General features: G+C 45.5%; 1 long non-coding RNA gene across 1 annotated transcript in view; it reads right to left on the bottom strand.

Moving 5' to 3' along the window:
• Window positions 1-8,801, bottom strand: part of LOC135821433 (uncharacterized) — a 29,726-nt gene extending 20,925 nt beyond the window's left edge. The window contains exons 1-2 of the long non-coding RNA XR_010554349.1: window positions 8,730-8,801; window positions 512-583 (exon numbers count right to left, since the gene is read on the bottom strand). This is a non-coding gene — a long non-coding RNA (uncharacterized LOC135821433). The remainder of the gene's footprint in view (window positions 1-511; window positions 584-8,729) is intronic.
• Between the last annotated feature and the right edge of the window lie 7,861 nt (window positions 8,802-16,662).

The raw sequence follows: 16,662 nt of genomic DNA, 5'->3' as shown, positions 1-16,662 counted from the left end.
ATCGCGTAGGTACTGGAATGAATCGAGCAAAAACGGATGGGCTCGTACGAGAAATTGTGGGTTTGAGTGCATGCTTTCAGAGCGTGATGGAGGCAAGTTACGTAATGAAGGCAGCGCGCCGCGCACTGGCCCATAACCACAGTTGCATACTCTTGTTTATGCACTCTTGGCGGTAGGTGGGAGCAATGAGACATGAGATAGCCAACAGCTTTACTGACTTTGCTACAGATATAGTCGACATGTCTACTAAACGATACTAAACGATAAGTCTGAGAGCTAGTTTCTTTCTTGAAGGAATGCGCAATGGAACTTGTAAAGACACTATCTCAGCTCTTTGCTTCCAATACGGAGTTCTACCTGGAAAAGTCTTCCACGAGCGGCGTCAGCTTCGGGTCATAAAGGGTACATGAGATCAATCAACGAGATGCCATATCGCGAAATCCCATTTGCCACATCTCAAAAGAACTACGACAAAAACGCCTTTTTACGGTACATTCACAACATGACTTACAGTTTTTGTAATTTGGTTGTGGCTTTGAACAGCCCGTCAGGTAGGTGAACAAGTTGATTATAGGCCAAATCCCTGGGAGAACAAAGTAGAATTTTTATAGGATGTATGATCCTGGAAGAATGTCTTATTACTCTATTTTGCGTGCTAGTTTGTAGGTGGAGTGTGTGGATTACAGTGAGGGCTGCGTCCCACCCACCTGTGTAGATTCATACAAAGTGTAAGTCCAAAATAGCATGTGAGCCCAAATCTCTGGGAGAACAAAGTAGAATTTTGGTAGGATGTATATAGGATATATCATTACATCCGATAATATTGGTTATGTAGAAAGGAAAAGACATTATGGATACGAGTTAAGAGTAACTCTCCATCACTGTAACATGATACTTTATACAGTCAGAAAGTGCAATAACTAGGCACAATACTGACAGAGTACTGAGACATTCGACGTCCTGACACCTAGCTTCTACACATCTCCGTAGCGCTAACCGACAGCCTTCCAACTTGGAAGGTTCAAGGTTATGGAAAAGACCAAAGAGGGGAAGGTAGGTGTCAGGATGTCGAATGTCTCAGTACTCTGTCAGTATTGTGCCTAGTTATTGCACTTTCTGACTGTATAAAGTATCATGTTACAGTAATGGAGAGTTACTCTTAACTCGTATCCATAATGTCTTTTTCCTTTCTACATTTATTTATGGCTCAACATCCGAGCTTCAAATATTGGTTATAGTGATATTTTTGCTGGATAACATACGTTTTGCTTTTGATATTTCGTGCCAATATCACTGTAGCCGATATATGCTTATATCCGGTCACTCTATAGCCGATACAGACTGTACTTGGGTCACACGATTAGTGGGCAGGGCGTCTCCCCTTCAACAGCCAGATTACAGACACTGAAAATGGCCAAACCACCACAGAATGTTGCCGAATTGCAATCTTTCATCGGTTCCTCAAATTTCGTGCGGAAGGTTGTGCCTCATTTCGCAGAAATTGCAGCTCCTTGGCACGACCTCTTGAAAAAGGCTGGAAATGGCACTGGGAGACCACTCACGAGCAAGTTTTGGCTAATTGAAAGATGTTATGTGTTCGGAAGCGCTACTGGCACACTATGATTTACAAAGGCCAACAGTGTTGCAAGTGGATGCTTCGGGAGTGGGCCTTGGCGCAGTAGTACTGCAGAAGCAGAAGAATGGCGAATTACGACTGTCCGCATTCATGTCGCATAAGCTGAACCCAGCAGAGTCACGCTATGCTCAAATTGAAAGAGAAGCGTTGGCTGTGGTGTTCAGAGTTACCAAATTTCGCCAGTACCTACTCGGTAGGGAGTTCATAGTGGTCACTGATCATCGGCCACTCTTGAAGTTACTGGGAAATCACGAGGATGTCCCCACTCTTGCCTCTAATCGAATGAATAAATGGGCATTGCAACTGGTGGCGTATGATTACGAAATGCAGTTTCTCGCGGGGAAAGAAAACGTCCATGCGGATTTTCTCTTGCGACAACCAATGCAATCTGTGTCACCGAGCGAGGAGGAGACTGTCACGGTGCAGGCTTGTCGAGAACGACTCAATAATCAAAGCGGCTGTGGTGAGAGCAGAATCGGATTCTGTATCGGCTAAAGTAATCCGCTATGTGGTTAATGGGTGGCCTGCTGAAATTGAGGAAGACCTCATGGCATATGCTGGCAAGAGAATGGAATTGTCTGTGGAGAATGATATCTTGTTATGGGACAACCGGGTGGTGATTCCTAACTCACTTCGAATGCTCTTGCTACGAGATCTGCATGCAGAGCATTTTCGCATTGTGAAAATGAAGCAAGTGGCCCGGCGCTACTTGTGGTGTCCCGATTTTGACCAGGATATAGAATCTAAAGTCGATGGGTGTATGCAATGCCAAGAGAATGCCAAATGCCCACCGGCAAAACCCGGTGTTTGTTCATGGCCTACGGGTCCATGGAAACGGATACACATTGATTTTGCCGGGCCATTTCTGGGAAAAATGTTCTTGGTGGTGGTGGATGCTTACTCTAAGTACTTGGATGTAATACCCATGGCTCATGCAACCAGTGCAACCACGATTTCTGCTTTACGCCATCTGTTTTCTGTGTTTGGTTTGCGTTAACACTTGGTTACAGATAACGGCAGTCAGTTCACGAGTGCAAAATTCCAAGCGTTCCTGGATGGCAATGGCATTCTACACACAACGACGGCGCCAACGACGGCGCCAGGTCATCCAGCAACTAATGGCCTCGCGGAACGCTACATTGGCGTCTTCAAGCAGAAGATGAAAGAAATGTCGAATACTGGTGAACCACTCAACGTCAGGCTCGACCGGTTTCTCTGACTGCATCGAACAACGCCGACCTCCAGTGGGAAGACGGCGGCGGAGCTGTTTATGGGCCGGCAACCGAGAATCCGGCTCAATGCATTGTGGCAGTCTGAGAGTCATCGGCAGGTCAAGGTGTACCAGGAGAGCTTGACTACGCCAAAGTTTAACACCGGTGACGCTGTGTTTGCCCTGAACTTTGGTAGTAGAGCAACTTGGGTACCAGCTACTGTAGTGCATGTCCACAGCTCTCACAGTTTCGGAGTGCAGCTGGATGATGTCGTCAGGAAGCGCCATAGGGAAGAACTACGACCGCGGGCGGTGTAGTTTGGCCAAGTACCCATTTCTTCTTCTGTGGACCAGGCGGTGGTCGCACAGCTGCCTACACCGACCAGTGACTCGCCGACAGTACTGGATTCTCCTCTACCACTTCCGGACGCTAGCAGCAACAGTGGCACTGTCAGGCCGGATTATACGCTAGCCCCAGCAGCAGACGCCGTTGGACTCGAGACGGCTCCCAGTGTTGTTGCGCCGGCACCCTTGCGTCTCTCCGACCGACATGTCTCTGCGCCCAAGCACAGAGACATGTCGGTCGGAGTTCAAACTGCGTACTATTACCTTTGAGTATGTATTGCTTGTCCCGTTATTTTGATCTGATGCGGCCTGAGTGTAGGAAGTGGACATTTCTGGGCCAGATGAATATTCTACATGTAGGTCATGACGAACAGTCTTCACATAAGATTGTTTTTCATTTAATTCATTGAAACATTCGCATGGTTTCTCTTCCGATCTGTTCGAATTCCCCAACGCTATGCAATATTGGCTAACTTTATCTGTCATTCCTACCTCGATATATAGCTCAGCTCTCATGGACTATGCTGGAAGCTGCAGTAACTGTTATAAGTATAATTATTCCCGTAGCTATGCAGAAGATGTTACTTCAGTAACGTCTGGCACTAGCCAGGGTCCACACAGCTTTAATTTGGTATTTATTTTTTGTTTGTGTCACGCCTGGCGCTATCCTGTATCTGTCCCGTACCGTACCGTACCATCAAACACAGTTGGCCACAAACAGCTGGCCACAATATTCAAATAGGGCTTTCAAATGGAAGATCATAACATGAAGCAACTTGGAAGAATGAGTAGGAATGCTAAGTGTATTGGGGAATGCATGTAGGGCAATAGCGCAGGTTCGAATCCCAAGTTATACCTAAACAAATTAGGAGAATTGAAAATTGTCATCCCTATGCTTTTTTTAGGTCATCAATGTGGTAAACGATGTCGTATTACCCTCGATCGTATCTGTCTCATACCGTACCGTATCATGAAAGACGGCTGGCCGCAAACAGCTGGTGACGATATTCAAATACAGCTTTCAAATGCAAGATCATAACGTGAAGCAACTTGGAAGAATTAGTACGTATGCGAAGTATATCGGGTGATGCATGCAGGGCGATAGTGCGGGGTCGAATCCAGGTCATATCTAAAAAAATATAGGAGAAATGAAAAATTTATAACATCCCTAGGTCATCAAGGCAAAAAAGCATAGCGCAGGTCCCTGAGCTTCCAAGCTCTCTCGTGTTTGTAATGTCTGTTTGTTTGTTTTTGACCTTTTTACTTTTGCATTATCCGGTCGTTGTATTTTCAACAGCTACCTCTATATCTGTCGGCACCAAATTAGACTGCCTCTTTGCTTATGATTTTACCCCACCCCCAAAAAAAATCTTGGGGGGGCGAATGCTGTGTATGTAATGTGATAAGGCGCACATGCGGGCCTGGGCTCGTGGCTGGTTTTGCATGCTTGCTGTGCTAGACTTGGTCCGAGAATGCGAGCTCCCTTTTCCTTGTCTTTCTATTCCTTGATTATTTACAATAACTGTAAGAACCTTAGTAATGCTGTGTGTTGGCCCTTAGGACCAGACCTAACACAGTAGGACCATTGGTTTTAATCATAGCCATTACTTACAGGATACAGAACAGGATCGAGGGTAACCACAGTGCCAACAATTAGACTTGTTCACACTTGCTCCATCATTTTTGTCTACTGCTCCGAAATGTACATTTTTGAAATATTCTCAACTGGCTTGCTCCATTGTAAAGTCATTCTGAGAATGTTTGGGCATGGACCTCGTGAACAGAACCCTTTACTGCAACCATCCATCGGCGCCATGATTTGGCAGTCATGGGGTTTCTTTCAGTCGCATTCGGGTAAAAGTCAGTTAGGCTGAGAATTGTTCTCAAGGAAAAGTTTCGCAACACACTGTCGCCAGGATAAAACATCAGAAAACTGTTAGAAACTGGAAAGCAGCCGACTCGTGTAGGCAGGTTGTAAACGTGAGAATCTAATTCTAAATTACGCGTTTTTTCACGTGTGTTCCGAAGAACTCGTTCCCGTGCGCATTGACGTTTCACGGCTTGCTAATGGCCAACAACGTAACCAGATCATATAGAATCAGTGAGTGCGAAAAATGGCACAAACCTGACAAGGAGTACTGAGACATTCAGCAACCAGACATCCAGCTCGAACACTTCACCAAGGCGCAAGCCAACTACCTTCCTACTTCGAAGGCTCAGGTTCATTTTCTTTGCCAGTCAAGCGTGGGGGCGCGACTGCGTCATCCTTCTTGACTGCGCATCCGGTACGGGGCCTGGTGGGTGCCTCCCCCGGCTCCAGCTCTCTGTTCCATGTTTTCTTTTGGTTAGATTCTTCAATGGAGTTATTTTACAGGGTGGGACAGAGCTCTTGGCCGTTGAAGAAAATGTTGAGTCACCTCCACCATTACACTGCGGTGTCAACGTGGCTGACTAGACCCTCCTGCACACAACCATCACCATTGCGAGGACACTTCCCTAGACGATATTGATAACTCCTTCATTGAAGGTAGACGTGGAATGATTAAAATATATACCAAACTGCTAATATATAATGGTTTGTCACATACAAAACTGATATATTTGTGGTGATAACGCGGGAAAAGGAAAGTGTGAAATACTGACGTGTTGTGAAATACTGTGCGTTGTTGACGCACATGGGACATGCATGCAGCGTCAGAAATTCGGAAAATCCACCACAATGACTATCAAATTCAGAAATAATGAGCCAGAAACAGTGTAATGTGTAGCTAATGGGAGTCTTTGTATTGCATTTGTCGGAGCGCCATAAAGGCGTGCAAACTCATCTCACGACCCGCTGACGTCGACCGCCACAGCAGCCCCTGGGGCATGAACTCATTTTCGTCGTTCCCCTGCCCAGTTGTAGGTTCTTTTACGTCCAATTCCCTGCTCTCCCAGGGAGAGTATGGCTACCATAGATTTTGGTATTCTGGATACCTAGGGCCGGAAAGCCTAGCAAGGGGCAACAATATGAACTTGGCCAGCCTCAGCCAAGTTCAGCTCGTCGGAGCACTCCGGGAAAAAAATCCAGCCAAATGATCGAGTAGCATTACAGACTGTGCTACCGATGGACCCTCAAGCCGCCAGCATCAGGATGCTTACGATCACGAAGCAGCTGAGGGAGACAGTGCGTCTTCTTGTGCAAGATATTGCGGACCTGAAAAGTCTAACAGCCTCCAAAGAACAGAAAAAGGAAGCCGCCATTGCGGACTTTCGAGAGGAGATTCGGGCTCTCCAGGAAAGAACGTCTAATTCCAACGTGAAAGGAAGAATCATCGGAGCCAGCTGCAGTACGTGCTGGGGGGGGGGGGGGGGGGGGTTCCTACGCATCGCAGATAGCCATTGAAGCACCAATAGAGTCCCCAGCCCCCAGTCCGCCTTCTAGGCTGCGTTCGGTTTTAGCTTCCTGGTAGGTTAGAATCACTCTATTGATGGAGGTAGACGGTAGAGGTTCAGGGGTTTTACGTCGGTCCCTAGACGACGGCTACAAAGGCCAACTGGACAACAAAGAAGGTGACGCCTAAGAGAATGTTTTATGATCTTGCACATGCTTATAATGTGATAGTGACGTCAGTTCGCTACAGTACTCCCCCGCCATTGGTGAGGCCGGGAGGCGCGAAGCACGATAAACAAGAAAAAAAGAGAAGAGAAAGGAAGCGCGGCATGTACAAGGCGGAAAGGCAAACATATAATACAATATGTACAAGAGAGCGCTGCGTGTACTGTATGAAGTTTGTTGATAACGTGGCCACAAAGACCAAAACAAAACTCAGAAAGCAGAAAGTGGAAAAGAGAGAGATGCATGACAGAGGCGGGTGTCAGAGTTGGAAAGAAAGAAAAGAGGAAATGTATGCGTGACAGAGGAGTGTTATCATGTAAGAGGCGGCTGCAACGTACCAGTCACTGAGTACAGGAAACACTGGGGCGAGGCGTGCCGTGTGAGGCGAGGACTGATGGAGGCGTGCGTACCTCCAAGTCCTGTGCCGCGCGTATGCCTGCAAACTGATACTTGGGGTGGAGGTGGCCAATTTCCAGCTTGAGGCCAGGGTGAATATAAAAGACGAAGACGACTGAACGATGTGCTGTGACAGGATAGCGGGTTATCCAGGTGGGCCGGGAGGTCAGCAGGGGCCACACTAGCTCCGAGGCGGATCCAGTTTCGAGATGGTGAGGCTCAAGTTTTGAGACGAACAGGAAACTGCGTTGAGAGCTCAGGGATGGCACGCATCGAGAAAACTCCGAAGTAGGCAGCGTTAAGGGTCACCAGTTTAGGGATTTATGTTGCACTCTAGTCGACGGCTACAATGGCCAACCGGACAACAAAGAAGTTGAGGCCAAAGAAAACTTTTTTTCTTACGCCTGACTATAATGTGATAGTGACGTCAGGTCGATACAGAGGTATCTGTACGCGAACTGTTTTCTTCTGTATTGAGTTGTGTACAACTACAGTCTGTATCGGCTATTGAGTGACCGGATATAAGAATATATCGGCTACATTGGTGAGAAATATCAAGAGCAATACACCATACCGCCACATTGCGCTCTTGGCCGATCCAAACTCTGCACTCACATCACCAACACCACAGAAACAGATGTCTGGAGGGTCATTGTCAGTATCAATCCATATACCGGAATTGTCCTCTTGTAATTTTCGCTGCTGTTATTTCGCTATCTTTCTCTGGTTTTGTAAACCTGAAACACTAACATGACATTTCGGAATCGTAGGAAAGCATGATTCATATTTTGGAGAGCCGACAGTCGTCACAGAGCAAGGCTGTCAACGCTGCAAACAAATAAGAGCGAACTTTTCTTTCATTTTTTCGTCCACCAGGCGCAATGGGAAGAAAAGCACTGCCCTCACATCTCGTTGTAGCTATTTTTCAGTTCAGACCTTGACAGATCAGGACAATGGCACCCAGGAGCAAGACGAGTGGAAAATGAATAGCAATAGCAGCTAGCGTGTCGAAGCTTCGCCATGATGTCAAAACTCCATGGCTATCTGCAGTGGCCATGATCATCCTTAGCAGACGGATGGTCATTCGTAGCTGTCTACATTCAACTGTATCTGATACAAGGCTGCTCTTGGTTCTGCACGGGTTTCGGTACAGGGTGGATGACGAACCACATTTTCGCTTACTTTGGTTGCGACCACCTCGTGAGCGGCATCAGATATCGGTCATAAAGGGTGGGGAAGGGTACCTCAGACCAACCAAAGAGATGCCACTGGTTACTGGCGGACAATCATCGAAAAGGTGGCAGATTCTGCTCGAAAAGCAGTGAAATTGGCAGAACGATACAAACCTTATGGCGGGCAATTTCTCGAATTTTGCTCCATTTCTTTATCCACATACCAAACATGCATGAAATTTACAAGAAAAGTACCGAATTCTGCCAATTTTCTGCCGGCATTATCCGCATATGCATAGATGCCACATCTTAAAAGAACAGAACTACGCCAACAAAAACGCCTTTTTACGATACATGCACAACATGACTTACAGGCTTCTCAATTCGGTTGTCGCGTCGAATAGCCCGGCTGGTAGGTGAACAAGTTTATTCCCGAAGAAAACCCTGGGAGAACAAAGTAGATTTTTGATAGGATATATATCACTTCCTGGAAGATTTTCTTATACCGTGCTTTACACATTTACCGCATATCAAAATAACAGAACTACGCAAAAAATCTCTTTTCCGATATATGCACCCAATGACCTGGATAAGATGTACATTGTGTAGTATCACTGCCTTGCTTGTAGCGTATCCTCGTACGTTAGCGTATCCCTATATGTTAGCGTATGTTGTCTGTTGCCTGTAAAAGCTGCTAGCCATTTCTGTTTTCATGAGATTTGATAACAACAACAAAGTCGAACAGAAGAGCTGTTCAACCTCCAGGTGTGTACCGGAGAAAGTTCTTTTTATTGCCGCTTCATTTTTTCAAAGAGAATTGGTGAGCACACATGCTCAATCGCTGGGCACTGCAAATTCACAACTCATTTTCATTTCTCAGAATAATTTTCAACGTTTTTAGCAAATTGCCCTCATCAGGATGCTATATGAAGTGGAAGTCTGCAAAGGAGAAGTTATATATATCAATTTGGTTTTCTTAGGTGTTAATATTTCGATGACTACACATGTTACCTCAGTGCTAGGAATATGATATGTCTAAAACTAGTGAAAGATCACAAGCTTTCACTGACTTCTATGCTGTGTGTTGGTAATAAGTAATTAGTTAGCACAGCGCAGATGTCACCAGATAACTTGAGAAATGTCTAAACCGGTTTCTCGCGAGCAATACACGAACGTGACCATGTCAGTGTTTTCCAGAAAATACTGTCACCTACAGTTGCGCTCGGTGAAATCCGGCCCGAAGTGCAAAACCGGCGCCGCGAATTGGCGCGAAGCCAGCTCCCATTACATCACTGGCGATTTGTGTGTATGAACTCAACGGTACGCACCTCGATAGCAGAGTACCCAACATCCTGTTTCAACCTCTCTGTTCGCCGGACATTGGTTGGTTAGTTGGTTGGTTGGATATATTTAAAGTCGAACAACAAACAGGCATGTCTGCCTCCTTATATGAAGACCACTTCTGGCAATAAAACATTTTTAAGAGAGCATGTCTGAGAATACCAAAGTATGTGTGCAAGTGGATCTCTCCGGTTTCGCTCAAAATTTGCAGGTAGGTCCCTTTTGGGGTGTGCATCTATTATGCAAAGCTCTTGAAAAAGTTTCTGAAGGGAACCTTGAAATTTGCATACCCTCCAAAATGGCCGAAATATCACAATATTTATGGGTCTAGAAACGAGTCACGCCACAGCGTATACGAACAAGCTATGAACAAAACTCCATCAAGCCACCTGTGAAAACACAACCTTTAATGCTACTAACACAACCTGTGACTACAATAATCATGAGAACAACCCCCAAACATTTCTTGCAGTTTACTTTCGTAGAGTTTGCAACATTGTGTTCCTCAATACAACTTGCAGCTTTCTTCAAAAATATCCTCAACCTTGGTTCTGCCCTAGATTGTATATACATGCATTCATTGTTTCGTCTCATCATTATGGAGCAGCTTATGCGAAGGCTAGCCAAGCTTGCTTGGCGATGCCAACGCGGAAAAGCCTATAATAATAATAATAATAATAATAATGTAGAAGAGAAAAGGACATATCGATACGAGTTAAGAGTAACTCTCCATCACTGTAACATGATACTATATACAGTCAGAAAGTGCAATACTAGGCACAAAACTGACAGAGTACTGAAACATTCAACGTCCTGACACCTAGCTTCAACACATCTCCGTAGCGCTAACCGACAGCCTTCCAACTTGGAAATAATAATAATAATAATAATAAAGGTTTGCTCCCCACACCGGAGCTCGCGCTATTCTGCCGACTTTACTTGACACTTGACTGACTCACGACTGCCATCCAGAGCACACGAGAAGTCCATCGAACCTTCGACTCGGCAAACCTGCAAGAAAGCACCACTCCCTGCTCAATACACAGTGTTTCGGGGAATTCACCCCTCATCAGTTGAGCTTGAGTAGGCTGAGGAAGATTGTGCCTGAAGAGCACCACTTATATAGTGCTCTCCAGGCACAAACATCACCAGGGATACAAACTTACAGAGACGCTCCGCTTCCAGCGCGACAAACACCTCGTGAACACCAGATAGCAGCGTGAGTCAGTGTCGCTCCTGGACGGTGAGACAGACGGGAGCAAACCTTTCTTACAAATCATCGCCGAAGTCGCAACCACTATTTAATAATAATAATAATAATAATACGAAGTAGTGGTTGCGACTTCGGCGATGATTTGTAGGAAAGGTTTGCTCCCCACACCGGAGCTCGCGCTATTCCGCCGATTTACTTGACACTTGTGTGCTCTGGATGGCAGTCGTGAGTCAGTCAAGTGTCAAGTAAATCGGCGGAATAGCGCGAGCTCCGGTGTGGGGAGCAAACCTTTCCTACAAATCATCGCCGAAGTCGCAACCACTACTTCGTACTGTTGTGCCCAGCGCGGGCTTGCGACTAGTTGGTTTGGAGGTGACAGCGTTGCGAATGACCGAGGGTCCTCGACGTTTGTCTCACCGTCCAGGAGCGACACTGACTCACGCTACTATCTGGTGTTCACGAGGTGTTTGTCGCGCTGGAAGCGGAGCGTCTCTGTAAGTTTGTATCCCTGGTGATGTTTGTGCCTGGAGAGCATTATATAAGTGGTGCTCTTCAGGCACAATCTTCCTCAGCCTACTCAAGCTCAACTGATGAGGGGTGAATTCCCCGAAACACTGTGTATTGAGCAGGGAGTGGTGCTTTCTTGCAGGTTTGCCGAGTCGAAGGTTCGATGGACTTCTCGTGTACTCTGGATGGCAGTCGTGAGTCAGTCAAGTGTCAAGTAAATCGGCGGAATAGCGCGAGCTCCGGTGTGGGGAGCAAACCTTTCCTAATAATAATAATAATAATAATTTAAACACACGGCGAGGAGACAATAATTTGATAACCGCAATCAATAAAACCAGCTGAACCGACATTTGTGTACTTTATTCATGCAATGTAAAAACGGTGGAGACGATGTGCAATAAAACGATGAAAATATGAAGCAATGGTGTAGGGAAAAAATATATGGATTCAAACAAGTTTTCGTACAACACTCATCAGGAATCGTCGTTGTACTAAAGGACACTGAAACAAAAATTGAACTATTATAGAAAATCTAAGTTACAGAAATAACACTAAGAGCAACAACAGTGAAATTTACAAGTGTGAATTTTAACAATCAAAGCGAGAAATGAACAAAGGAGAAAGGAAGGAAAGACAACGTGATAACACATAACAGCAGTACATTACACCTAGAACATTAACGGCCAAGCTTGGCCGCACTAAACACGACACGTTACTTAAACAATTTCAACCCAATTATACTATCTTTCTGTACACACAAATTAGGCTTGTACAGACGCTGATAGATAGCTTCCAACACTTTTAACTGTAGTCCATAACCATGACGACCACGGCACAATACAGTGAACGAAGAGTCGGAATACGAATTGCAACAATCAGGACTAGCTAGCAGATGATTGTACACTGAAGACTTGCTACCACGAAACCTACGCACAACACTAACACTCTCACCGGCATTCTCACCATCACTCCCATCACTGCTCTCCGACTCACTGCTCCTTCCGCCGTCCGCTCCATCCTCCGCTTCCTCTGTACTCTCTCTGTCTCGTCCATCCCGCCTGACCGGGTCCATTGAAGTCAACTCGGCCGTCACCCTGCTATCACATCCCTCCTTTCGCCCTTGTCCGCTGAGTGCGTAGCTTCTGTTGTAGTTGGCTGTTGATCGTCTTGGTCTTTCAATTGTGGGCTTGGATGGTGGATTAGTTGTGGTTGCTGTATATTGCGTTGTTGGTGTTGGTGTGGGAGCTACTGATATGCAAGGTGGGTCTTTTTGAGTCGGCATTTGTAGTGTTAATGCAGCTGTCAGTGTTGCTCGCGGTCTCCCACTGGCAAGCTCCACCGCCGCAAGAACCGATGGTGGAGGATCAGGAGGAGGCAGTGGGACCGGGACCGCAAGCGGCACCACCCCAGCCAAAGCCGCCGGGGGCACTGACGAGGGAACCACCGACGGCCGGAGCAAAGGCGGCGACTCAAGCCGACCCGATGAGCCACCACGCCCATTCTCCTCCCCCACCGCCACCAGCGACGGCGGAGCAAGCACAGTCCGTGAGCCAGGGTCCGCGGGTTGTGTAGGCAACGGCTGTGTGGTTATTGGTTGTTTTCTAGGTCGCCCTCGCTTCGTTCACTGTATTGTGCCGTGGTCGTCATGGTTATGGACTACAGTTAAAAGTGTTGGAAGCTATCTATCAGCGTCTGTACAAGCCTAATTTGTGTGTACAGAAAGATAGTATAATTGGGTTGAAATTGTTTAAGTAACGTGTCGTGTTTAGTGCGGCCAAGCTTGGCCGTTAATGTTCTAGGTGTAATGTACTGCTGTTATGTGTTATCACGTTGTCTTTCCTTCCTTTCTCCTTTGTTCATTTCTCGCTTTGATTGTTAAAATTCACACTTGTAAATTTCACTGTTGTTGCTCTTAGTGTTATTTCTGTAACTTAGATTTTCTATAATAGTTCAATTTTTGTTTCAGTGTCCTTTAGTACAACGACGATTCCTGATGAGTGTTGTACGAAAACTTGTTTGAATCCATATATTTTTTCCCTACACCATTGCTTCATATTTTCATCGTTTTATTGCACATCGTCTCCACCGTTTTTACATTGCATGAATAAAGTACACAAATGTCGGTTCAGCTGGTTTTATTGATTGCGGTTATCAAATAATAATAATAATAATAATAATTAAAAAGCTTCCGTGGAGATAAAAATGTAATCAACGCAATAAATAACAAGCATGACTACATCACGAAGACACATACCATCCTGAACGATAGTTCGAAGTTTACTGTCATTGGGCCCATTGAGACACATGATAAAACGGCTAAAATAGAGGAACAATTATGCAACTATTTTAAAGAGTTAGTATTGCTGAAGCAGATCACGCAGACTGAGTCGGATTCATTTAGTCCAATTGGTTCTGCGCGACCGCGCATGTATGGCTTACCCAAAATTCACAAGGCTGGTTGTCCAGTTCGTCCGATCTTGTCCATGTGTGGTTCACCGCAGTACAAAGTGTCGAGGTGGATTTGTCGTTTGTTACAGCCTGTTCTCGACATGTACAGTACATATGTAGTCAAGGATAGTTTTGAGTTTGCCGACTTTTTGCATGATCACGAATTCCCGGAGACATTCTTTATGTGCTCGTTTGATGTTGTGAGTCTTTTCACGAACGTACCTTTGGATTTTACGATTGATATTTGCTGTGATGCTATGTACCGTGGTAATGTAGGTTCTCCTGTTACTATCGAAGAGACGTACTTTCGCCGTCTTATGAATATGGTTACGTCTGGTGTTGAATTTTCGTTTGAGAATGTTATGTATCGTCAGATAGATGGTGTCGCGATGGGTTCACCGTTGGGTCCAGTTCTTGCAAATATATTTGTGGGTTACTGCGAATCATTGGTCCCCAAATGTAAATGGCCTGCGGTGTATTGTCGTTTTGTTGACGATAGTTGGTCCTACTTTCAGTCTCGGAGCGACGCGCAGGAGTTTCTTGAATTATTGAATAAGCTGCACCCGTCACTGAAGTTTACTTGTGAGTTTGAATCGGCTAGTAAATTGTCCTTCTTGGACGTTCTTGTAGAGAAGTCTGGTATGGGTGGTGTAATTACATCAGTGTACCGGAAACCAACGTTCACCGGCTTGTACATTGTTTGGGACTCGTTTACTGCGAGGTCGTACAAAATTAATTCGTAATCTAGTGGATCGTGCTCGTCGATTATGTTCGCCTTCAAAGTTGGATGAGGAGCTGGAGCGGCTACGCACTTTGTTTCGTTTAAATGGGTACCCAGAATATGTGATATCTAAATATGTCGTAGTTAGTACACTGGGTGGAGCGAAGGAAGTGTCCTCCGACGCCACTCCGGTGTATCTTCGTTTGCCTTGGAAGGGTGAAGCTGTTTGCCGTACCATGCAACGTCGAGTTAAGTCAGCTGTAGAATCGAACTTTCGTAATGTTAGTGTCCGGTTCGTCTACACAACAGCTCGTGCCTTCATGGTGAAGAAGGATGTCCTACCCACTCTTAAATTATCACATCTTATTTACAACTTCGAGTGCCGGCAATGTGAGAGCCGGTATGTGGGTAGGACCCTTCAGCACCTGGAGGCACGGATCCACCAGCATGTGCCTTTTCACGTTATGCCTGTTGAGGCACGGTCGTCAAGGCCTAGACGAGGTCGTCCCCCAAAAGTTTGGTACTGCGACTGGAGGTGCACCCTCGCTGGGGACGGAACCAACTGGGAGTGTCGTTGTCTTCTTCGTCGGCATCGGCTTGTTCGTCATTGCCTTCGTCTTTACCGTCTCTTCCTTCTATCCCGTCATCATCGTTGGTATCTGCGGTTTCGTCTTCTTTGACTTCCTTGGTAACGTCATCCGGTGTGTCCTCCTCCGGTGGCAAAAAGCGTGGCCGGCCACCGAAGAAGCCACCGGATGGTGTGTCTGCGGGACCAGTGACTCGCTCTAGGGCGAGGTTAGCAGAGTCTTTATCGTCTTCGTCGTTGTCGTCATCGTCGTCGTCAGCGTCTTCCTCATCTCCCTCCTCCTCTTCATCAACATCAACAGCCATTGGAACGTCAAAGGGAGCATCATCGCAGCAGGCAGTGCCAGTAACGGACGTGCCTTTGGTACTGACATCTACATCGGCCTCGTCTGGATTGGCAGTAGCGGCAAGGAATGTCAGGTCGGTTACATTGTCACGTAATTCCAAAGTATGTACTGGTTCTAGTAGCGTTGTTAGGGTGTATGAATCTTCTATCGCCAACCATCTTGTTCAGAATAGTGATTGTCGTTCTAGTTATGCTGATGATTGCTTTTCTGTTTGGTCTCGTTCACGTAGTCAAAGGTATTTGCGTGTATTGGAGTCTATTTACATTTTTACCACTAAGCCGATTTTGTGTAGGCAGAAAAAGAATTTGTTTACGTTGAAATTGTTTGTGAATTTAGATCAGTAGTTCTCGTTTGTGGTTGCATGGTAACTTTCTAGTGGTGAATTTATCGCATCTGTTGTCACCTGATATCGTTGAATGGTGTAATGTTTCTTTCAGCTCTCATTTTATCGCGCTAGTTAGGGTCTAAATTATTACTTGCATTGTGCGTATATATATATTGAGTTAAGAGCTTTTGTTGATTTGCCAGTAATCCTCTGATGAGATGGCGACGAAAACGTTTAGGAACAAGCTTCTTTATTTACATGAAAACAAGTTTTGCTTATGGTGTTTGTACTGAGTGCGCAGCTTACTCTATTTATTGCGTTGAATAATAATAATAATAATAATAATAATAATGCATTGCGCATGACAAGCAAGGTCCCGGGTTCGAGTCCTGGTGGGTCTAGCGTTTTTTTCTCTTTTCAGGCAGTTCACTTCCCCTACTGTTCCTTTGAATTTGAAGTTCTCCCAATCCTTTCATAAATAATAATAATAATAATAATCAACGCAATAAATAGAGTAAGCTGCGCACTCAGTACAAACACCATTAGCAAAACGTGTTTTCATGTAAATAAAGAAGCTTGTTCCTAAACGTTCTCGTCGCCATCTCATCAGAGGATTACTGGCAAATCAACAATAGCTCTTAACTCAATATATATGTAGGACTCAGTATAGAGTCCATGCACTATATGATGTCCAGCACCCTATATAGAGTCCATTGGTCCAAAATCCACTATACAGAGTCCAGGAGTCCACTCAGTTTTGATCAGCTTCATCCTGCCGCGCAATCCCCTATAAGGAGTACACTTTTTCTACAAGTCCC

This window comes from Sycon ciliatum, chromosome 7, assembly GCF_964019385.1.
Source record: "Sycon ciliatum chromosome 7, ocSycCili1.1, whole genome shotgun sequence".
NCBI classification, from domain to species: domain Eukaryota; kingdom Metazoa; phylum Porifera; class Calcarea; order Leucosolenida; family Sycettidae; genus Sycon; species Sycon ciliatum.
The sequence above is the reverse complement of the archived record's forward strand: the minus strand, read 5'-3'. Positions and strand labels throughout refer to the sequence as shown.